Consider the following 25,584-nt stretch of genomic DNA (forward strand, 5'->3'; position numbering starts at 1 on the left):
ACTAACAAAAATTTTAAAAAATATGTTTCAACTTGCAAATGAAAATCAAGAAATGTAATTAAAAATAGATCAGACATAAACATCTACGTGCAAATTCACCTTACATAATTTTGATGATATAAACATGTGCAAAACCAAGAGTCTAATAATTTTACAGAAAACCAAGTAAAAATGAGAATTAATCCAAAAGAGAAATATAAGTCACAGCTTCCTCTACAGACCTTACAAAATTATATTATAGATCTGATGTGGAACACAAATTTTATAACACAATATACAGAGAGCATGAAATGAAAGTTTTGTTCTAGAAGGGGTGAGTAATAGTGGAGAAAAGCCTTCTTTTTCTTTTTCAAATGAAAAAAATGTGAAGGTTTGTAAAATTGAAACAAAATTATTCAATTCAATATTTATTTTGAATATTCAATGTATATATCAATATTCAGTATGAAATTGTAGTTCTCCACTGTGATGTACTATTTACAGGGACTATCATCCAGGCTTTTGGAAACCTTCATTTTCTCCTCCATGTTAACATTCAGATCAGACTATATTCTATATCATCTACATAAATAATGGTTGAGAGAGACTTTGCATTGTTAGACACGTAGCTGAAGAAGAGAAACCAAAAAACCAAGCAGGAACAGAATCCTAAAGGACTGTGCTGACTCATGAACTGCAGGCTAACATGAGCAATTAAATTTTTATAGGTTGTTTATCAGTCTGGTTTACCAAACACAATTTCTGCTGCTGTGTATACAAGAAGACTGCTAGACTTGTTAGTGGAATAGTGGTGCTCTGGGACAATTCATAAAACCCAACATAATCTCACTGCACAGTTGTGAGGAGCTAATTTAATTTTGATCTCTGTCTCAACATCTTTTGTCAGAGACATTTGTTGAAGGGGTGCTCACATGCCATGTTCAGGAGGCAACTAGAAGAACTTTTCCTGGCAACCATTTCCTGTCTCCCATGGGACAGGCAGTCAGCAGGGAACACCCAGAATGCTGAACCCTCCGGAAAAGGCTTTGCAATCAGACGGCAAAAGGTCGGTACCGATGGACTGCAGTGGGACACTGGAGAGCCAATGGTCTCCCATCAGCAGGCAGACCCTGGGAGGAGGTGTAAAAGGAACTGCACCTCAAGCTCTGGGAGCTTTTGAGACTTGCTTTTCAGCTTTGTGTTTTTGTTTTTGGGGCTTGCTGATTGGAGCATTTTGACAGTTGCCTTTTGGGGCTTTTGGAGACTTGTCATTTGGCCTGTGGTTTTTGAGTATTGTGCTTTTGTCTTGCCCCCAGCCCAGCTTTTGGCTCTCCTGCCCTCACTGGCTCTTGTGTCCTCTTCCATTCCTTTTCCATTTACTTTCTTCTTTTCTGTTGTTGTTGTTGTTGTTGTTGTTGTTGTTGTTGTTGTTGTTGTTGTTTAAATCCTCTTTGTTTTGGGCAACTCCTTTTTTGTTTTCATTACCAATAAACAGTTCTCAGATACAATGTTTGTCTCATTTGACTTAATTTCGTTCTAGACCATCTCTTTTTAAAAGAACTCACAGCTCCCCACAGTGGAACGTGACATGAGTGCACCAGGAAGCAGGACTTCAGGAGCATATGAGATGATGCCATCAAGGAATCCCTGGGCATACTTGCACTTAACCAGGTCAAGCTCAGCTTTTTCAGGCTGTATGTCATCAGAACTGGAGCCAAAATCAAGAGGTGTGAGAATAGTATGTCAGAAGGATGTATGCCAGTACATCTCGTAATTGATGAAAAAGGAAGAAATATGAACTTTCAAAAATGCTATTGAATCCTACAGTACCAGGAGGTAGTGAGGCCTGGAGCAACGGCAGTTTCCTCTGTTGAGGCTTGATTACAGTGAGATGGCAAAGTACTTACTTTTCATTTAGTACTGTATTTATCTAACTCTGAGTGAGGAACTGAGCTCCAACATCACTAAACAGCACATGTTGCAATAACCCTGTGAGTGTAGCACCTGAGCTATCTCCCAGTGCACACACCTGGCATGTCAGAATGGTGGTAAGGGACCATATAATCTGCTACCTAACACTCATGCCACAACAATGCATTCAAACAGCAATAAAACCTAAATTAACATGCTCTGAATAGACCTTTTGTTAGCAAATTAATTTCCCTTTTGACCAGCCCACTATGGTAAGGCATGGATTAAGTAAGTGGACTGTATATTCATGGTCATGCTTTATAGCAATATTGATTGCTATAAACATTCTGACTGAATACAGACATCAAAAACGTTGTAAATGATAAAAATGCTGCAAGCAATACACTGAAGTTTTTCCACAGAAATCTCAGTATGATGTTCACTGCTTGAATAGTAGTTTACACTTATCCCCTACAAGGAATTATAGAGAGGGACCAAAAAAATTATTTCAGGGAAATGCTTCCCCATTGAGAGTGAGGAAACATGGAGACTCCATGCTGCCCATTAAGTGGTACTTCATTGATGACAGTATTACAAATAATGTGTGTAAGCATGCAATAGTTACAGACACCTGATTGTAGAAGTACTTTCTAACCTAGATGAAAAAAGAAATAATCCTCAGAATTAAGAATTTTTAGTCCTCATTTCAAGCCTTTTCTGAATAGCAGCCATCAACATATCTCCCTGAGGGAATGTTGATAAAAGGCTAATGACACAGCAGAATACGCTTTATGCTTACAGAGGAGATAAACAATTTATGGAGTAGAATATGAAGCAGTGGACTAGTAGAAGAGTTAAATAGCAACAATTTTATATCTGTAAAAGCTGCCTTCTAGGTCCCAGTTGGATATTGTATTCATTTCTATGGAGTGTGAAATGCTGGTTAAATTATTGCATCAAAAGCAGTAGTTCCCAAGATAAAGGTAGATGGTAGGTGGAAGGTGCTTGCATGTAACAAAAGACAAGTCTCCAAAAGCCTCAAAAGACAACTCTCAAAATTCTCCAATCATCAAGTCCCAAAGGCAAAAACACAAAGCTGAAAAGCAAGTCTCAAAACCCCCCAGAGCTTTTACATATAACATGCTGTGGCATGCAACAATAAAGAGATGAACTGAACAAAAATAAACTCACAGAAGTATTATAAAAGGAGTTGTAAACCAGGAGGTAAAACTGCAACTGAATTTACATTTGGGAAATGAGAACTGAGAATATTTAGATTCTTCACCCAATTCTATTCTATGGATAATTTATGCAAGTGTTATTAATTCACTAAGATATTTCAGGACCATTCCAAATACGGCTTTAGAACTTACCCTTTATCTGAGACTTTGCTGATTATTTCAAATAACTTTGGCTACCATGCTGTGTATGACAATATTCTGAATAAGAATCTTTCCCTGTAAACCAGGGATAGCAATTCTCAGTGTGGTAGTTTAACCTCACCTGGCAACTAACCCCATGCTCATCTGCTCAGTAACTTCCTGCAAAAGAGATGGGCAGAGAGAATCAAAAGCGTAAAAGTGAGAAAACCAGTGAGTTATGATAAAAACAGTTTAATAATGAATACAAAATAATAATAGAAACAATACAAATATTAGTGCTAATACTAATAACATTTTACTGAAAAGGGAAATACTTAGAAATATTTAACATTCGTGAAACATAAAAGAACATTTGAAAAAAAAGAAAGCCATATAAAAGACTTACTTAGCTTTTCCTCCTCCTCACATTCAAGTCCTGAAATAATCTCTGAATACTTTTACCCACTGGGAAAAAAGAATATAAACAAAACATAGAAAAAGGTGAATACTGTAGATGGAGTTGTAGTACTGTAAAGCACTGAGGTTCATGACCTTTCCAGAAAGCCCTGATGTCAGTTGTTCATAACTTCATCAGACCATGACCTTTAACAGTGATTTTTTTGCATGCTTCATTGTCTGCATAAAATTGGATCTTTCATAATTTTATTGAAACTTTATCAGAAGTAGCTTTTTTCCCCCTCAGAATGCTGTAATAAAGGAGGGGTTTTTTGCTATTCAGCTATTCAGGGATGAATTGTAGTATTTTGTACAGTGAAATAAGGATCGAATAAATGTTATGGGATATTTTGTGAGAAATTCAATGGTTTTCCCATATTAGTATGGCTGAACTATGCATTACAATTACAAAGCTAGGATCCCAAAAGATAAGATTCAAGACTAAAGTCACATGTAATCCACTATAAATCCACTATGTGCCTGCTGTATAGTACACAACCCCTAGTGTTATAAATACAATTTTTTTGCAAGACCCCTGTTTCATTCACTTCATGACAGCATTGGCAGCTATTCCGTAAGCCAACATTTTGGGTTTTTGTTAGTGCTCATCTACCATCAAAATGTGCAGTACGTAAGCTATAATCCAAGCTGACAGGACATCAGCTGTCCTCCTGACATCCTTGTGCAGCCACTGATAGCCCTGCAGTACAGGGAGGGAGCAGGAGAGGCAGATGGGAGGAAGGGCCTTCCTCTCTGAAGAAGCAGTAAATTAACACACAGAAAGGCATTCTCAGCTGTAGTAAAGAGGAACCACAGAGAAGACTAAGTGCAAAATTACTGTCCTTTAAAAGTCTATGTGTATATAATGTTTAACACTTTCTTCATAGGCAAAATCCTCATTCATCAAATAACATCCGTTCCAGCTAAAAAAGCCCACATGAATTTCATCAGAAAAATTCATGTCTATCCAACCTAATTCACCACCAGAGCAAGTCTACCCTAGCTATGGAATGATTCAGGGTTCCTGGAAAAGATGGCTTATGGGCCATGCAATTTCAGAAGACAGATGCAGTCCAGCAGGATGACTTAAAATACTGCATACTTCAATTCTAATATTTTTACCATAAAATATTTAATTTTGTGACCTCAGTGGTCTTCTATTATATTATTTCTATATATATGTTAATACATACTGTTCCTTAGGCGAAGTGTCTTCCCTTTTTTTTTTTATTTTTTATTTTCATATTGTTCCTGCCTACACACATTATTATTTGTCATGTTTGTTTTTACATCCACAGGGCTGGTGATTTGCCTTAAAAATTCCTGAATTTTCATGTACCTCCATGATGTTATATTAAAAATAATAAATGGAGAAAAATAAATCAGAAACTTACCTTGTGGAGTCCCACAATGAAGTATTGCTGAACTTCTGAATTACATGTTTTTGGGAAGAAGGCTTGAAAGCAGAAGAATGGTGAGGAGGATGATAAATTATCTCAAGTAACCTTGCAGCTGGGAATGCCAAAGCCAGGAAAATAATAGTGTTATTTGAATTATTTTAAATTATTTTATGCCTACTACTGTTTGTAGTTTGTCTGTTTTGAGAAGCAGAATTTCTATGTAAAGATAACACTGGTGTTCGGAGAGATTTGGAGGCACCCTCACTGACATGCTTGAGTCGCCTGTCTTGGGAAAAAGAAGATCAAACCTCAGAGATCATAAAAAAAAGTAAAAGGGAGGTCAGCAGGGTGGTAAACTACGGGTCCCTGAGTCCTTTATAAATGGGCACCAACAAGAGTCCCTCCAGCCATTAGGGTGGGCTGAGCCTGATGGTGCCTCTGTTCCTGCTTGAGTGTCTCTCAACACCTCCTGGTGCTGCTCCAGGATCTTCCCACTAGCCAGGAAATGAAATAAATTTACTTTTTGCATTTCAGCCAAGGTTTTGTGCTGCCTGGCTGTGTCAATTCACACAGCTATTTATTGGTACAATTAAAAATAAATTTGATTTTCTGACATAATATTTTTGTATATTTTATTGTATTGGATACAAAATTATATTGCCTTAGTGAGTCTAATGCAACACACAGTGCTGCTAAGGAGATAGAAATTCAAAAGCAGTAATACTTGCAGCCTTTATTTATATATATGTAAGGCTGAGTTGTTAAAAAACTGTCCTGTCCTTTCATTGACATTTACTTTACTGAAAAAAAATTGTTCATTTTACAAGAGCACAAAGATGACAAAAGAAGAATACTTATTGTGGAGAGACGGGAAGAGAGAAAGAGAGAGACAGAAGCATGCTGGGAGCTGTAAATCCACACATGTGCATGAATGGATGTAGAGAATCCTAGAAAGTAAATGTTCTTTCCCTATGGTCATGGATCTACCACTGCATACACACAGCTGAGATCCTAGTAAGTTTAAAACAATTCTCATCATAGATTTCTAAGCATTGAAACACAAATACGACAAGATATATTAACAGAAGCATAGAAAATGAAGATTACAACAATATAAATGTTGTAAACTAAGGCTATAGCAGCTTTAAAAAATATGGACACAGGGTTAGTCTCAAAGTTGACTAAAATCTCTCATTAAAAAAATGCTTATTCCACGTAATCAAAATCACCTCAATAGTTCACCATTTCTCTTAACACATTTAAGGAAGAAACCTGGAGGTACCTTCAGGATGCCCTGAAATCCCTGAAATACCCAACTAATGGAATCGATAACCTATGTGTCTCCTCAGATTCAAAAGCCAACTAGGACCACCTGTCTCAGCTTCTACTGATCCATTTTTCAAGCTATAAAAAGTGTATGAATAAGCTGGGAAAGCAAATATATCTTGGGTGTTACCACTGTATCCCACAAAGAGAAACAAATACTTAAGATAGAGTGGTATTTTATAAAAATAAGTGAGAGGGGAAAGTAACCAGAATGCTCTTCTAGATGGATTTTGCAAGGCCTAAAAACAAGATCTGAAAAAGTGTACAGTCCCCAGCAAGAATACAGTAAGTATATCTCACAAATGCAATGGAAACACCTCTTCAAAATAGAGGTCAGAAAAAGTTGTTACAATATAAATATTTCTTTAAACTATGGTCTTGCAATCACAATCTCCTTCATACATCAGCATTTTTTCATAATTTTTTTTTTGTATGGCTAGTGAGATTGATAAAAAGTGCAACTCTGGAAATGCCTTTAAATTATTTGAAATACTGCAAGATGGAAGAATAACTGAATACAATCTAGGGCAATGGTATCCATTTACAGTGTCTTTCTAAAACCTTGGTGAAATTCAATTATTTCTGTTTCCCACAGTGCATGTCTTACATCCTCGTGTTATAAATGAGACAGCCAGATTAGCAAAAATAAAATAAAATAAAAAAGTTTATTTTCATGTAACAATTAATTTGGAAAGCCACGATAAAAGGACAGCCTCGACCCCGGGATCGGGACTGGGTGAACGTATGGACAGGCCTCTATCCTTCCCCGTTCACAAATCCCACCACCATGAGTCCAATTTTTATACAGTTTATTTCCCCCAAGGCTAGATCCTTTGTCGACTATTCTGGGATGATGTATTCTTGAAATTTTCTTTTGAGGCTGTCCCCCTCCTGAATGGATTTCTGGGCAGAGTAGGTGAGTTGATTATTCTTTCTGGGGAGGCTGCATTGAGTGGGTCGAGTTGTTGGGTCTTTTCTGATTACGCTCCTCCTTGATTAATCAGCAATGGCCCATCTCCAGGGCCGGGAACTTTCTTTTAAGTGTTGATTTCTATTATTCTCTTGCTGGAGACACCCAACCTGAAATGCAAGCCTACTTTTCCCAGAACGGGTGCTTATTCATTTATTTATTAACATTTTATTTCAGCACGAATTATTAAATGCAGTATATTCCCTATAACACTTGCAAACACATCATCTAGGGATCATATACGAGTTCGGTTCAGCACTCTGAGTTCTACACTGTTGTATGACTTACAAGAGATGAATCAGGCTAGGTAGGGACGAGGAAACAAGCATCAGCTTTCCTGGTATTTCAGTAAGACTCCAACACTCCAGACCTGATCTGTTATTTGGGCATCTGGAGCCATCCAGAGTCTTTTGAATACATCTACCTCCAAACTTTTCCCACAATGTACCTGCTTTCAAACACAAAGTCTGATTTTCCCCATTATAGTATGACAATATATACAGCATTCACAGATAGACCTCCATGAATTGCACTTGAAAAACATTATATACCAAAAAGAGATTTTCTGCTTGACAAAAGACCCCCGACAAAGCCACCCCATCTTGCTCCACAATGCAGAGAGGCAAAGGAAACCTACTGTTTTAAATAACTCCAAATTTCCAACTGTTCTATTTAAATTATTTATGCTAGCTGCATCACGCATTTAGACATACAGAAGAAGAAGAAGAAGAAGAAGAAGAAGAAGAAGAAGAAGAAGAAGAAGAAGAAGAAGAAGAAGAAGAAGAAAGGAAACAAACAATAAAAACCCAACCAGATTTTGATGCTTCATGTATAGCATGCCTTATTTCTTTATCCTTCCCTTGCTTTTAGAAGTGCTGTGATTGTGACTCTTCTGGAAGGATATCATTCATACGTGGTTAGTGTTGAAAGACATAGTTCAGTGCCTCTACTTCTACCTCAATGAAGAATACTTGCAGTACATTATCTGACTGAACACTGCAAGTGCTGCTTTTTTCACGATTGGTTTTTTTCTCTTTGTCACAAGCACATGTCTACATTTGAAAAATATTCCAGAAAAAATTCCTTTTCCATATAAAGTTTGCTCTTTCCATTCCTTAAGAGTTTTGTTTAACTATGAAAGTGGCTAGAAAAAACATATAGTATAGGCATAAAGGAAATTTTGACAGCACTAATTAAGAAGTCTACCAGACCTAGAGAAGTCACTGTTGTATAACATCAATGTAAATAAGATTAAAATCAAGGTAACTTCTGCTTTCTCTTTCAAAACTATGAGATCTCAAATGGTTTCAGTTCACAAGGAGCTACAAATGCTTTTGTGTGTGCACTTGGGTTAACTTTGACAGAAATTTGGTTGAGAATTTATTTCTCATAAAACAGATCTTTCAGCTTTTCATATTCATGATTCATTCTAAGTATTTTTTTAGCCTCAGTTTTATTTAAAATGGATATTTCTCCTGTCTTTCCCTCTAGAGCTCAAAAGCTTTTGTATGGCCATGTGATGCTTCCATTCTTGCAGAGAGCACCTGCACCATTTCTGTGGTGTAACAATGGAGAAAAAAATTAAAACGCTATTATGTTGATTTAATTGCTTCTCATGGCTCCGCTTAATTCTATAAGCAAGTGTGTTTTTAAAGTAATGTTTGAATTCAAACTGATTTAGTCCAAGATAGAACATTAGAGACTGTTTGAAGACATTTAAAATGTGTGTGTGTGTGTGTTTGTACACCTACAAGGGAAAACGTGTTATTAGACCTGATCTAATAAGTTTTTTCTTATAATCTGAACTGAAGAAGAACTAGAAAGACAGCCTAAAATTTCAGGATTAGTAATCTCTGATTGTGAAATCCTTCTACTTTTTGGCAGAAAATCTTCTTGATGACATATATTATTATAGCTGTTAGAAGTACAGTTTCTTTCTGGTCAAATTCTTTTGTATGCATAAAATTAGGTAACAAGTATGAGTATAAATGGCATATTCACTTAAATAGCCAAACTTCTGCTCCTTCTGTACATTAAAAGGAATGTTAACATTCTTGCATTCAAAGGATTCCCAAATCAATTCCACCATGGATAAGAAACATGGTATTCAAAACATTTGGAAGAGTTGAGATCTATTTTTAAACACAATTTAGTGTAGTTTTTATTCAGAGACAGGCTGTGTAAAAGCAAAGTCACTGCTAACTCAAATCTCAGAAAATAAAATATGATGGAAGGCTGAAAAGTGTCATTTGTGCAACTTCAAGATATTCCTTAGACTATATAATCTCAGATACTTTGCTTCAGTGTGAGGACCCCAGATACCTTGCAGTCGCAAACAAATTGAAACTAAATTATTCATGACGATTCTGACATTAACTAAATATTTATTCTGAGTGTAAAGGCAGGAATCATGTTAACAGATAGTTAATATTTTGGATTATAATTTTATAGTATTTTTTAGCCTGATTCATTTGACAGTGAATCCTGGGTTGGAGGTGCCCGCACTGCTCAGCTGGAAGATATTTATGACTGGGATGCAAGGTCAGCTCAGATCTGGCAGGACTCATTTGTTCAGGTGCAATGATGTGGAAATGCTTCATAGCTCTTCCAGAGTTGGCACAATCCAGAAATAGTACATCAGCCTTTTGTGCATCAATCAGATCCTGAGACAATTATAAACTGCCTTCACAAAAAGACATATTGTGTGTCTTCACAGCTTGTTCTCAAAAACAAGAGTATTTCTTGCCATTTGGTGTACTCTTTCTGCTTCTTCAGAAAGCAGTGTGGCTCCATCTCAGATTACTAGTTCTGAGCACTATGGGTAACAGCTAATTCATTTTCTAGAAGTGTTTAATAGACTAAAGCATAAATTCACATATGCAGCCTGTGCCAGCACTGCATTTAAGCAAACAGAAGGTCCTTGACCACAGTGCAAAGACTGAGTGACTGGCTCTGTAGGAAACAGCTGACAAATGTTACACAGAGAATAAAACTACAGCTGCATCCAAGATGATTTTTGCAGTGTCTCTCTCTCTCTGTCATGTCTCCTCACTGTTCCATGAGATTAGAAAGAGGTTCATTGACAAAGGCATGACAGGGGAATTAAGGAGAAATAGTATAGAAAAGTAGCATAAGTGGGTTTATACCAAATTGGCTTCTATTTGTAAGGATATATATATATATATATATATATATATATATATATGTATATATATAACTAATGAAGCAATTTGTACTATTTGCAGGTTTTCTTAGTCTAATCACGTTTCAGTTGAAACTAAAAAAACAGGAGTTTTGCATGCCTCTTGTAGGCTTACAATGGGAATATTTTCTACTATTTTCATTTCTGCATCTTTGAAGGACCTAAAATTTCACCTATTTGTCTCTATTTCCTTATGTCCTTGGTTCAGTATAAATGAGGCTGCTTTTATTACCCATATGAACATATAATAGCCTTAGAATGAAACTGGAGATGATTAAATGCCAATACATATGACCAGGAGGCGTGACAGTTAATAATGCTGCATGTCTTGCCCAGTGCAGTCCCGCCTCACAGTATGTTTCCATCCAGTACTGCTCTGATTTTGCATTTCTAAGATGGCAGGAGAGGAATGCTCATCTAGGCATTAATCATTACAGTACACAAAAGGAGGAAAGGTGGATTATCCCATCCATTAACTGATCCTGCAACCAGGGGGAACCACAAATGGAAAGGATGAAGAAAATATGCCCCTTGTGCTCTATGTAAACAATGATGAAAAAACAAAGGCTTCTGTTGATGGTGTAACTACACATCAATGTAATCGTCAGCTCTGATACAAGCTCTTCCAGCCCTGTTTTTTTAGCTGATTTTGATAGTCCAAGATGGTTTCAGGGGCTACGTACATATCTAGCATTTTACAGACTGAAGTGCCCTGGAAATGGTGCTGAAACAGAACCCCCCCCCCACCCCTCATAGTTACTCAGTCTTCTGACAGTTAAAAGGTGATTATGTACCCTCCCTCTTTTCATTTTTTTTCCCATCTTCATGGTGGATTTCATTCAAAGCAGAGATCACTAAAGATAATGAATTCTTCTTAAGAATTTTGCTCAAATCTTCTTAAAAATCAGTTTAAAATCTCCTTGTTGCCCACTGCCATACTTGTGGGTTTTTTGTGCTACAATTATGTAATTATTTTACAGAAAGATTATTTTTTAAAAAGCCCTCTTTTTCGTCCAGTCAGAAGTTGTTATTGTATATACTTTTCCTTCTTTCAGCCGTTGTTTTCATGCAGTGCACCATTCTTAAACACTCATTTAAACAGCTAAATCATTTCTATAAAAACAAAACCTAGAACCTGTAATTAGTCATGGGAGTGCAGTGGAGGAAGTCACAAAGACCAGACTGGCCCAAATCTTCATTTCCATGTAATTAAAGCCATTTAGGCTCAGAACACATTTTTCCTCAGCTAATCTACAATCTCAGCCTGCACTGTTCCACATAAAATTTTAATTTTAGACATCATACCTCCTCATATCACACTCTTTAATGTATAAAAAGTACATCTTACAATAACTCTTAATCACAGGTGAGCAAAACTATCAGCATTTTTAAGTGTGACACATTTCTTGTTTTGAGGTGACAATAGAGAGGAAAGCTGATAAATGTGGCTATTGCATGCAAAAAGTATACTTTTAAAATATTTATATAGATATAAAATAACACTGATATAATTACAATTACTGTGAACTGATAAAGAAAATACCTTCACTGCCCTGAATTTTCTTATTACTCTTGATTTCTATAGCAGAGAGTCTTGCTACTGACATTTCTGGTCAAAGCAGTAAATTAGTCTGTAACCAAAAGTGTCATAATTTATAGATTCATACAATGAGCAGGCAAGTCAATTAATTTGTTGGACATCTCCCCTAGTTTATTTCTGTTTAATTGTACTGAGTTTTCGCTAGGGATTGCCACTAGTGTTTTCCACTTAAATTGATCTACAAGTAAGTGAAAATTTTATGGAATACATATACTTGGTATTTAAAATCTATGAAATATTTCAGGCCTTTTTCTTATATTAAAAAGGGTTCTTTGCAACTCCTTGGATAACATAAGGAAGCCAAAAGCTTTGAGATTATGGTCCTTTGAAGTTTTGAAGCTTCTGATCCTGTTCAGTTTTTTTGACTCTAATACAGGACCTCTGTAGTGAAAGGCATCTCTGCCTGTGGCAGAGGGTTGAAATGATCTTTTAAGGTTATTTCCAATCCAAACCATTTTGTGATTCTATTATTCTATGGCATTTGGTTTTGTGTCACAACATTGCTTTCAGGCTATTGAATCTAAGTGTTGTTTACTGCTATAGTGCTAACACGGAATCATTGTTTCCATCAAAATTAAAATGGAGTAGATAATAAATAACTCCCAAATGGCATATATTTTTGCTCAAGCCATGATTGAATTCAATGATCTGTGCAGAAATTTTATATGTCTTAAGCAAAATGAGTCACTTCTGCATTCTTTTTGTAGAGATGTACAGTCCCATCTTACTGACACTAACTTCTACTGTAGAAACCCTTTACTTTTAGCTGTAGGTATGGTCACATGTTGAGAATTTGAACCTCAAATAAAATGGTCTGTCAGTGGCATTGTATTTCTTGTTGCTATGCATTTTATACATTTAATCAGACAACAAAGACAACAAAGTGTCAGTTTAACTTCAGCGTTCCCCACTACAGAAATGGAAATGGTACTCCGGAAAATTCCCACCTTCAGCCTGTAATTACCTAAAGAGTAAGCCACAGTACCACCCCTTGTGCTTGAGCAGAATTCTAGCAGGGTAAGCAGCATCATGCCTCAGTATAGCAGCTTCCCTGAAGAAAGTCTTATTTCAACACACCTACCTGTATTTGCTCCAAATCACCCAGTCCCTACAACAATGAGCATAGAAGGAAGGCAATAGTAGCAGCAGGAAGGCAACAGAATAGACACTTTATGATTACAAATTTGCAAATTTTGGAGAGGCTCAATTGCATAATTTGTTCTCATAAATTTTACTGATCCTAGAGTCGGTACGGTAAAGAAATGAGATTTGAGAATATTCTAATAAACCATTTAAGTAAACAATCAGGACTGCTGAAAGGAGAGGCCTTTCAAAATATATTGCCATAGTTGAAAGCATTGAAACTCCCTCAGATACTCCTAAAAAGTATGGAGTATTACAAAGTTAATTGTTGCAGTTATTATACTGCACAATTAGTTGGACACCATGTAAAAAATATTAATTTCTACTGCATTTTGGGTAGGAAAATCCACAAATTTACTGAATCTTTCCAGAAAATCCAAATTTACACTTATTAAATAGTTCCATAAAAAAGGATGAGTTCTTTCACATTATTGGTTACTGGCCTTTAATAGAGATGGCCACACATCACAGGAAAGCTTCAGAATAATAATATATATGTTATGATATGCTAATATCCAACATCACATGTAACACATTAAATACGGTACTCTACTGTTGAGAGCGCCTTACCAAAAATCAGTATCACAGAAATCAGCTATTTGTATCAAATCTTATACGAAATGAAAGAAAAAGTAAACTGTAGACAGCCTAAAAATTCTTTGCTTCGCTTACTGGAATTCCCCTCTGCTGGTGCCGTAAGCTGACCCAGGCCAGCAGCCAAGCACCCACACAGCCAAATGCTCAGTTCCTCCTGCCCAGTGAGACTGAGGACAGAGTAGGGAGATCAAAAAAAGCCATGTGTCAAGATGAACATCATTTAATAGGTGAAGGGAAGAACAACAAGATCACAACCACACCAAAAGATGCAGAGCTGGTCACCTACCACCTCCCACAAGCACAGTGACAACCAGCAGATATCAGATTGGGGGCCCCCTCGGAAGAAGCCCACATCCTTCCACCCTTCTTCATCTGTCTCCAGCTTTGAGTGCTAATCATTGTAAGAGCTATTTCTTTGTTCAGTTGCAAGCAACTGTCCCAGCTCTGTCCCTACCCTACTTCTTGTGCACCTCTAGCTTACACACTGGGGACAGCGGTAGAGCGAAAAGTGGAGAAAGCCTTGACATTGTGCAAGTAGTGCACAGGAATAGAGAAATTATTAATGTGGCAACAATACTCTTTTAGCCAAAATCAAAGATATAACACCCTATTGGCTGCTGTCATGAAAGCTAACTCCTTCCCAGCAAGGTCCAGTACAATTGCTTATGCAAAACTGGTGATTTTTTTCATCAATTTAAGGTAAGACTTCCCCTTAAAAAACAGTTCAGTGTCCAATAATTACTTTCCAAAAGCTTTTCTTGCAGATCTGCTCGTACTTTGATGTTGATAGAAAAAGAATAATACCATGAAACCAGTTCTAAGAATTAGGTTTTCGGAGATAACTCTTTTTTTTACATGTAGACAGTGTCAATAAGAAATGCACTGCCATTACAGCAATTGACAAAAGTCTCACCAAAAAAAACCACTAAAACCAGAGACCATTTTAAGTGGCATTAAATATGAAAGATTTGTACTTTGGCAGCTCTGTTGAGTATCAGATGGGTGTACAGTCCATTTTGCAAAAAGGAAAGGGAGACAGAGTTTTGACTGAAAATAATGCCTGTAATCCCACATTAGTGCTAGCACAAATTTATTATGGGGAAGAAGGAAGTGGACTTTTCCTGCTGCAAGCACTGCCCATCATGGGACACCATGCTGTGTCATGCAGCACAGTCACTGCTGAAGGAGACCTGCCCACCTCATCCAGGGCCCCTTGTGCCAGTCAGTCCTGTAAGACCCGCAGCAGGAGAGGTTTGTCCCTGGGCAGGCACAGGCAAAGGACAGCTGCACTTTTTGGCTGTGTGGCCTCATCTTCCACAGGAATTAATTCTGTCACATAGGGCGCTGAGGTGGCCTTGAAGAGGCACTCTCCTCCAAGCCAAGTGTCTGGGACACTGGAGTCTCCTTCACACCTGGAGTTGCTACAAATATTTGATCAAAATATGGGAGAAAATTTTTGTGTGAAATAGAGAAGTAAGGGTGATACTGCGCTACGTCAGGCCCCTGTGCTGCTCCAAAAGGAAACTCTTCTGAGAGTCCTTTTCCCGGCGAAGTACACACAAAGCACCAAAGGACACAGAACTTCGTTATTCCAAAATTCACCGATCCGCAGTTGGCGTGTGCACCAATATGCATGCACTCGTTTTTCCCGTTCAGAGAAGTCCGCAACTGACACACTTCGATCCTCCGTCCCCAGCGCGGTGCTGAGCAGCGACGCGACATCTTCCAAAGCCAGATGCCCGGGAGGCGACGCCGGCGCTACAAGGAGCGCCAGCCAGGAGTGCCGGGGGGACCGGGCACGGCGGGGTCCCAGGGACAGCCCCCCGCCACGGGGCCCCGGGCAGCCCGCGCCGCGGAGTCCCGAGGACACGGACGGTCCCTCGCCCGCGGGAGAAGCGGCGCCGGCGGGTCCGGGGCTGCAGCGGCGTCCGAGCCTTCCGCCGGGGCCGCTGCCCGAAAGACGGTCCGGGAGGCGCCGCCCGCGCCCACCGGGAGGAGGGAGGGAGGGAGGAGGAGGGAGCGCTCGCCCGCTCGGCGCTGAGGAAGTGGCCTCGGCCGCGAGCGAAAACGAGGAAGCGGCGGATCCCATCGCTGCGCTAAGAGACGGTCCGGCCCGGTCCGGCCGCACCCGGCTCGGCTCGGCACGCCAGAACCGCCCGAGGGCCGCCTGCCCGGAGCCCGGTGACCCCCAGGCAGCCGTGAGTATCGGCCCCCGGCCGCCAGCGCGGGGAGCCGGAGCGCGACCGGCCCGGCCCCGCTGCCCCTGCCCCTGCCCCTTCCCCTGCCCCTTCCCCTGCCCTGCCCCTGCCCCTGCCCCTGCCCCTGCCCCTTCCCCTGCCCCTGCCCCTGCCCCTGCCCCTGCCCCTTCCCCTGCCCTGCCCTGCCCCTGCCCCTGCCCCTGCCCCTGCCCTGCCCCTGCCCCTGCCCCTGCCCCTGCCCCTGCCCCTGCCCCTTCCCCTGCCCCTTCCCCTGCCCTGCCCCTGCCCCTGCCCCTGCCCCTGCCCCTTCCCCTGCCCTGCCCTGCCCCTGCCCCTGCCCCTGCCCCTGCCCCTGCCCTGCCCCTGCCCCTTCCCCTGCCCTTTCCCCTGCCCCTGCCCCTGCCCTTTCCCCTGCCCCTGCCCCTTCCCCGCCGGGGCCGGGAACGGGGATGGGGATGGGGAGGCGGACGGGGCCGCAGGAGCGGGCAGCGCTGCTGCCCCTGCTGCGGGTTTGGGGGTCGCGGACACCGGCAAAAAGGAGAGCCGGAGCGTGGGGAGGGAAGGTGAAGCGCTTGGGACACAGGAGAGTTCCCAAGGAGCGGCGGCAGAAAGGGGCACTCGTGTCGGGATGGGAGCGGGCGGCTGGAAATGCAGCACAGCCTGAAACCTTGTGTTGCGGTGCTTTGAAAAATAAATACCACTAGCCCCGCACCTCAGGAATTTAAATCTAAAACTTAGGTGCAAAAGAAAATTGATTTGGCTTTGATTGGAGACGCTCTGTGGTGGCAAGTTTTAAACAGAGCCAAGTGTACACAAAAGTAGGGCTACTGTCTGAATGGTGCATAGCCTGTGAACGATTTTTGCCTGAAAAAATATCTCTAAAAATGCGGGGTTTCTTACCAGACTTCCCTATTTTGTTTCCAAGAAAACAACTGTGGTTATTGTATTATTAGAAGTGCTGAAAGTAGTCGATTCTACAAGCCTGTTGCCAGAGAAATTTCTCTTCGTTTTGTGTTCTGACAGCGTTATTCAGTGATCTTTGTTAGCATTGTACTGTATCGCATCCACTTTATGTTGTAGTTGTCTAGATTAGTTTGAAGTGATGTTATTTTGGACAAAGTTAAGCAATACTATTGTTAGATGAAAAATCCATTAGGAGAGTGGCAAATAGAGTACTAGTCTGGCCAAGTTACAGGATATATTGCAAAACAATTATTTAAAGTAAGTTTAAAATGAAATTATTCTTCTTTAGGGCATTAAAAGTTTATAGGATTTTTAACTGTTCTTTTCCATTAGATTTCTTTCATGCACTTTTTATCCACAGCAGCTTAGGTCTCCTGAGTCCTTCAGTTGCATCCATGGAGTCATCTGTGGACACAGCCATCTGGTACAGATGAATGCAGTTTCAGCATGCAAAGCTCTGTATTTTTACAGGCTTGGAAGTCATACAGTGTAGCAGTGTAGATTGAGGCAGTCCCCTTAGAGGAAGTGTGATTTTTTTTCCCCCCTTCATCTCTCTGTCCAGCATTGAGAGACAAATAAGGAAGTTTGAATGTTCTTTATATTGTGACAGTTATCTTGTGAGGGAGAAAGATTATACTCATAGATATGTGTGTTTTAACTAAAGAGTTTTAAATCAGCTGTGATTCTTAAAAAATTACTGAAATAGATAAAAAGTATATCATCCTTTTGGTTTTCACAATCACTTGAAATCACTACAAAATACCATGACAAATACAGTTACATGTTCTGGTTTTTCTTCAGTGGAAAAATAATTGCACTCTGTCAAAGCAAGGGTGAACTGTGCAGCTTTCCCTTTTACCCATTGCTGCAATTCTGATACAAGAGCAGAATTAGATCTGAAGTCACAGATTGAAGACAAAAACAGATTTATTAGAATTAGCTAGCAGTTTATATTGAGCACAAAATTACAGTTTAGAAGACTGATGGTGAAATTCTAAGTTTGTCTTAAGCACATTTGAAGATTTGCTAAATGGCCAAAAAAAAAAAAAAACAAACTAGAGTAATTTCCTTGGTCTCTCATCTTTTTTTCTGAATCTGTTAGGACAGAAGTATTGGAAGTGGGAGAAATCACTTCTGAAATGTATGTTGTGTTTAGAAGTCATGGTCTCTCAATGATAATTTTCTCCTTTTTTGCAAATTACACTTCTTTTTTTTCTTCCTAATCCTTTTTCAAGATGCAATAATTAGCAAAAAAACCCAAAAAAAAGAGTCCAATGCCTTTGATGATTTGAGTGTAAGAAATTCTGTTTGCATCTGAATCTAATGAAAATTCTAGGTAGTGTTATCCCTTTTCCAGCTTTACACACTTTTGGATCAGTGCCCCAAGATCTATTGTGTACACATTACATAGAATCTGCCTTCAGTTGTATGTGTTTAGCATACAGAATAGCACAGCTGGAAAGGGGAATGTGTGAGAGTTTATATCATAATTGCAAGGAATTATCGGTGAGTTATCTGTGAATTGCAAGGAATTATCTAAGAGTTATCTGTGACTGTGAGTAATAGCCACAGAAAAACCATTCCAAATGAGTCTTTTAATCTGTTATGTTGTGTTCAACATAAACCACTAACTGCTTCTGAAAACTACTTCTTTTTTTGCTTGAATGTAAATGTATGCTTAAGTGAATTGCTCCACTGGGGCAAGAGTACTCATACTACTCAAGGTATCTGTTATGAAGCTGAAGATGGACTTGCTGGTGTTTGTGGGTGTCAATGGTAAGGTTCAGTCATAAGAATGAAAGCTTTTCATCTTGCAAGGATTCATCTTGCAGTATCATCATCTTAATTTCTAATTTAAGAAAAATACTAATTCATTGTAGGGAAACAATTCTGTAGCTCAGTTTAACAGTTTTGCTTGCATTTGATAAAAAAAAGAAGATCTTGGTGGAGGAGTAGAGGGCAGCTCACTAGATGTCTCAGCTGGCATTTCTAGAAATGCTTTTACAAAAAAGGGTTCTTAATATCTGTACTACTTTTACAGAAAAACATTATTAATTTCTGCAGTTGGGGTTAAGCCTTTCAACTGCTCTTATGAGAAAAAGAAACCTTAGGCTTTGCAGTATCCTTCCCTAATCTTTTGTACAGTGTATTACAGAGTATTATAATACACAATTATTATTATTTGATGCATGGCAAAATAATTTGATCACAAAGCTCTTGCTTGGTATTTGCATTTTATTTTAAGGTTGCAGCAGCAAGGGTACATAGCTGATACTGTTTACCTTTTAATTTCATGACACAGGCTAATGTGAGGGCATACAGTTAAGCAGAAGAAAACATTTCTCACTGACCTCTTCATTGCATGTTGGGGTGATTGGAAAACATCAGCATTGCACATTGCAAGAAGTGTGAGAGAGCCTGTATGTCCCTGAATGAAAAAGAAAAAATTCCAGGATTTGCTGTAGCAGATGATAATTAAAAAATAAATAGCATATTTGACACAGAAATATCACCTGCCTCAAATAAATAAAACACAACTTTGTAGTTTGTGTATGCATTCCAAATTTGAAATTAGGTTAGCCACAGAAGCTGTGCCTTTACATACATTGATTAATGATACTTCTTAAGAGTGGCTCTTCTGAAAATGAAAGAAAAGGAAAAAACACTTTAGAGACTCACAGGGATCCTAAAGTTGCAAGGTGACTTCAGTGTATCTATATTGGGACCAGTGTTATTTAATACCTTCATTCATGACAGACAAAGAGACCAAGTGCATGCTCAAGAAATTTTTAGGTAACACTGAGCTGAGAGGTGCAGTCAACACACCTGAAGGATGGGATACTATCCAAATGGACCTGTGTAAGCTCAGGAAGTGGGGCCATGGGAACCTGAGGAGATTTAACAAGACCAGGTTTAAGGTGCTGTGCATGCTTCAGACCCCAGTACCAACACAGGCTGGGGGATGAACAGATGGAGAACAGCCCTAGGGGGAAGGACTTGGGAGCTGCATATGACCCAGCCATGAGCACTCCCAGCCCAGAAAGCCAAACGTGTCCTGGGCTGCATCCAGAGCAGTGTGGGCAGCAGGGGAGGGAGGGGATTCTGCCCCTCTGCTCTGCTCTGGTGAGACCCCAGCTGGAACCCTGCACCCAGCTCTGAGGTCCCAGCGCAGGAAAGACATGGAACTATTGGAGTCCATAAGAAGCCACAAAATTAATTAGAGGGATGAAACCCCTCTCCTATGAGGAAAGGGAGAGAATTGGGATTGCTCAGCCTGGAAAAGAGAAGGGTTCAGGATGACCTACCTGCAGCCTTGCAATACCTGAAGAAAACCCACAAGAAAGATAGAGAGACATTTTATAAGAGCATATGGTAACAGGACAAGGTAGAATGGCTTAAAACTGAGTTGGTTTAGATTACATATTAGGAATACTCTGAGCGTGGTGAGGCACTGGAACAGTTTGCCTAGGGAAGTTGTAGATGTCCTGTCCCTCTAAGTGTTCAAGGCCATGCTGGGGCTGGCCCCCCAGGATGAGGCTCTGAGAAAACCTGGTCCAGTTTCTGCCCATGACAAGGGGATTGAATCTAGATGATCTTCAAAGCCCCTCTAACCCAAGCCATCCTATGATTCTATGATATACAAAATGCTGCAAGCATTTTTGTACCAGATATCAGAGCAAATAATTTAAAATTTACATGTATTAGAAGCTAAATAACCAGTGTACAGGAATATGATTACAGATAGTTTGTGCAGTGTTGTTATAATTCAGTGATGTTGGAATATGTTGGTTGACCAGCTAGAACTACTCAGTTATTTCGCCAGTTTTGCCTTCGTTTGCTTTGAGCTAGCATTCCTCCAAACAGATATGGATTTCCAGGTGTCTTGAGTGGACAAAATGTCCAGCAAAATTTCCAACTTCTCCTCCTTTAAAAATAGAAAGGGGCAGCAGAAGGAGTTTTTCAGCACTGACACTAAGCAGAAGTAAGATATAAAGTGCTAAAAGCTTTGATAAGGAAGCAGGACTTTCGGCATGGGAGCATGTAAGTCCAGGCTTGTAGATCCCTTAGACAATATCTAGTCTAGGGGTGGAGTTGAAATTTACAGGAAATACAATCATGGTTGGAGGTAGCTAGAGAAAACACATTCAGGAAGTGTTAGGGTAGGATATGTACCAAGGAAACAGGCAAGTGCTCAAATATTTTAATATCACAAATAAGGATATCTTAAGCAACTGATTCAGTAAAATTAGTAAAGTGTCACCATTTCATGCATCAGCTGCAGCCTATCCTCACCCTCTTGGAGAGACATTATCTTACTTTTCCCCCCCATTTGTATAAAATAATGAAGTAAATGTGTGGGGGAAAAGAGAGGAAGAAACCACAAAACCTCTAAGACCATAGCCCATGGAAGAAATAGAATCCAGAACGTATAGAGATAGTATGTATCTTAGCCAATGTCACTGAGAGTGTGCGGTGTGCTAGATCTAAATGCTAAAATGAGTGTTGCTGCTGACCACTGAGTGTGTAGTTCTACTTTTAAAAGTTCTACTATCAATTTCAGAATTTGCTTAGTTTAAAATAAGCAACTAAATGATTTTTGCAAAATGGATTTCTTGATTATTTGATAGGGTTGCCTAAAAAGTTGATTTTCTTCATCTAGATTCAAAAACTGAAGAAAATATGCTATAAAGACAATCCTTTCCTCCAAACAAAATTCTTGTAAACTGTATTACAGAAAAGCTTCAACGGAAAAAAATCTTTTCATTATTTTGTTTGCAGAGAACATAGAAAAGCAAGCTGCTATGTGTGTAATAAGCAGTTGCTTATGGGTAAGTCCCTACTCTGGAAAAGAGACCAAATTTGATAACTTGAATCAAGAAGTTCAATCTATGTAAAAAAACCCCAAACCTAGAATTTTGTCAAGGTGGTAATCTTTGATATCATAGAATCACAGAAAGGTTTGGATTGGAAGGGACCTTAAAGATCACTTTTCTCTAACTGCACTACCATGGGCAGTGAGACTTTTTGTTACACTCAGTTGCTCAATATCTGAAATATGGGAAATGTTGAGCAAAGGAAGCAGCACTAATATTCCTAACTTTGGCTTAAAGTTATAAATGTCACTGCTGCATTTCATTGAATTCATATGAATTCCATAGTGTTTTGCTCAAGAGTTGGTAAAGCAATCAGGATGTTTAAATAAAGATTATTTTTGCACATATAGCTAATCCATATAACTGGATTTGCTATCTTTTGAATCAGTGAGCATCTTGCTGCTGTGAAGTGAAAATGGTCCCTTAGTTAAAATAAGTATCAACTGGGAGAGCACTGCACTGAACAGTTCTGACACCCCAGAACTGAGGTGGTCATTTGAGGGAAGCTTTGAGTAACCTTTCCATCCTCAGTTATCAGGTGCAGTTGGCAAGAAATCTCATGCTGCCTCAGGTGCCCTGAACAACTGTATGACAGTCATCATCCAACAAATGCATCAAAGATCTGGTCTGCAGGTATTTCTATGCACAGAAGTGCATGAGTAACCCCCCCCAGTATGTGATGAGTGAACTCAGACCCACTGGAACATGCTTTCTGAAAAGGATGCAGAGCTGCGTTCACTTGGAAGTAGCAGTGTGTTGAGGCCACAATGTTGCTAGTGTGATATCCAACTGCCTCCAATTCTCAAGAAACAAGTTGCATCAAATGGAGGTGTTTTTTTTTCACCCTGACATAGCAACTATCCATAGTGACAATTGCCAGTGGACCATTTAGAGATGTAGCTGTTGATGCCGTGTGGAGAACAACACACCATGAAAAAAGAAGCCTAACTAAGAGCTGTTTTTTCCAGCCTGGCGGTTTGTCATGCAAGTGAGAGGGAAATACTGCCTATTGGCCCAGAACACACTGGGGCCAGGTGCATCCTCTTTCGGCCCAGAGTGATACGCTGACCTTGTCAAGAGTATTTAGTTGGTCCAGGGGTTGCAAATGGGCTTATTTTATTTGCAGGATGGGAGGAGAGGGCTCATATCTCTCTCTCCCTCTCTCTTTGTAGTGTTTCTGGAAATATTCTGTTTTATGTGAGAGAAGAGGTTAGGTTTCAGTTTGGTTGGTGGCTAAAATTCTTGCCTCTTAAAAGACTGTTCTCTCTTTATACCAATGAGAAGTAAATTTCGTCTGTCCTGCTTTTTCTGATGATAAAGGCTGATATGGGGAGAGATACAAATTTAGTCTTTTCTGGATGGCTGATTGGCTGGTGCACTAGTTGTTATGAAGAGTCCCTTTTGCAATGTAGTCTGTCTTTTATAACAGACTGTCATCAAAGACAGTGCCTTCATAAAATCTAGTCAGGAAGAGCTGACACAATTGTTGGATGATAGTACTTTTTTTAAGAGAAGTATTAATTTCCTAACAAAAATGCTGTTAAATTAAAACTGCTTTTCTGAGGCACTTGAACTGGTTGCCCAGAGAAGTTTTAGATGCCCCATCCCTGGAAGTGTTCAAGGCCCTATTGGATGGGCCCTGAGCAACCTGCTCTGGTGAAAGGTGATTCCGCCCATAGCAGGGGGGTTGGAACTAAGTGATCTTTAAGGTGCCTTCTAAATCAAACAATGCTGTGTTTCTATATTTCTAATTATTAGATTTTAAGAACCTGATCCTTAATGTTGTCAGCCTGGCTGTGTGAGCTAGTATTACATCTTTCTTTCAAAAACCAGGAATGCTTAGCCTTTTTTTCCATGCCTCTGTGGGTGTCAACTCTGAGTGTAGTTTCCACTAAGAGATGGTGCTGATGATGTGTCTATAGCAGAAAATTTACCTGGTCTGTCCTCCTAGCGGAAGCCTTTCAAAAAATAAGGTAACATGCCATGGTTTTTATAGACTCTAGAAAGTGGCACTGAGGAGGCTTGGCCAGTTTTATAGAAGCTTGCCTATTCTAGGAGTATGAAAGGCTAGTTATTTTTTGTTCCTACAATAACTTCTGTGCTTTATATATAAAGCAGCATACTGCAGACTGTTTTAGACGACACAGTAACCTTGGTCTGAAAGAGGAACCTGCCTAATTTTGTCACTCTGACTCATGGACCAGTCCACTGAGGCATACATTCAGCAAAGATCTTTGCAATTCTAAAGACAGAACAATAAATTTCAGATAGAGAATGAAGTATAATGGGGTCCAAGTGTTCTTGGCATGTTGTTTTCTTAACTGTAAGTGAAGGCAAATATTCATGACTGAAAAACTAAAGTTATTTATACATCTGTAGCTTCTAGTCTTGGAACTAAGTAGACACAGACCTGCACAAAGAAGGGGAGTTCATATCTTCATAATAGCTTTAGAAATGCCAGCCCACAACAATTGCTAGTTTTAAAGGAGTTAAATGAAGATCAGAATGTAAAATAAACCTATCTTTTGGGTCTGCTGACTAGTAAGACCACAGTGGTCTTCATCTGAAACTTTGAATGAAATGTGGCATTTTGTCTTAGTCTTGTAAGGCTAGAAAGCTTTGAGGCTGTTGTAATAATGTTGAATTTCTCCTGGGTTATTTTTTTACTGGATGAAGCTTTTCATTCACCTTCTGCTTGATTATAGCAACTTCCTTCTAGAATTCATGATACTTTAGTTCTCTGGTGTCTTGTTTACCGGCAAATTTGCTAAAAATGTCACAAGGAAGGAAAAACAAAGGTAAGGATTGTGGATCCATCCACACTTGGACCCTGATCCTTCTGGATGAAGCCAGCCTTTCTCAGTTCTCACAGTAATGAAAATTCACAGTATCATGAGCTCTCTGCCCAAGGCACTTTTTTGTGTGTTTGAATATTGGACAGATTTTCCAGGTTTTGCCTTCCTGGAAAAAGAGGAATGTTTTGAATCAACATTTTTGATATAACACTCTTAGAAATCTTTGTCTGGCAACTTCTTTTTGAGTTGTAAAAAACAATAGACCATAGTGAACCTTGAAAGAAGATTTTGGAGTAATTTGGGGATAGGAGGAAGTTTAGTGATAGTTAGATGTGTCTTTGTTTTACTGTATTATCACTGTTTTGTCCATAACAGTTTAGTTATTGCTGTCTCTGCAAAAACTCTTCTGTAAAAATGAATATATATTCCATTCGGAAAAAGGATATGCTGTTGTATTTATTGTTACTGTAACTTTCAACCTATTAAAATATGCAGGCCATTGACTAAGCAGTTCAGTTTCTTTTTAGTGATTTTAGTAATTTCTTGCAAGAAAGATGATAATTTTTCTGTTTAGCTCTTCACGTATTTTCACTGGCTTTGTAAGATCATTTCACAGCTCTCTCTGTGCAGTCATAGTGGGATCTGTGTATGTACATATGTCTCAGTAGTTCCTGAAGGGAGGTAGCTGAGGCTTCCTGAGTAAGACTTTTGTAGCTGCACCCCAACACAGGTTTGTTTTTGGGGGGGGTTGGTTTTTTGGGATTTTTTTTTTTTGGTTGCTTGGTTGGTTTTTTGTGGGGTTTTTGTTG

General features: G+C 39.5%; 1 protein-coding gene and 1 long non-coding RNA gene across 2 annotated transcripts in view; one reads left to right on the forward strand and one right to left on the reverse strand.

Annotated features, from left to right (window-relative positions):
* The window catches only part of LOC310922690, a 439,183-nt gene that overhangs the window by 316,681 nt on the left and 96,918 nt on the right, over positions 1-25,584 (reverse strand). The window lies entirely within an intron of this gene.
* SYK (spleen associated tyrosine kinase) overlaps positions 16,020-25,584 on the forward strand; it is a 49,572-nt gene continuing 40,007 nt past the window's right edge. Inside the window, exon 1 of the mRNA XM_083882978.1 lies at positions 16,020-16,143. The gene's annotated coding sequence lies outside the window, so the exon portion shown is untranslated. The remainder of the gene's footprint in view (positions 16,144-25,584) is intronic.

This window comes from Zosterops lateralis, assembly GCF_965231275.1.
Source record: "Zosterops lateralis genome assembly, chromosome: Z".
NCBI lineage: Eukaryota > Metazoa > Chordata > Aves > Passeriformes > Zosteropidae > Zosterops > Zosterops lateralis.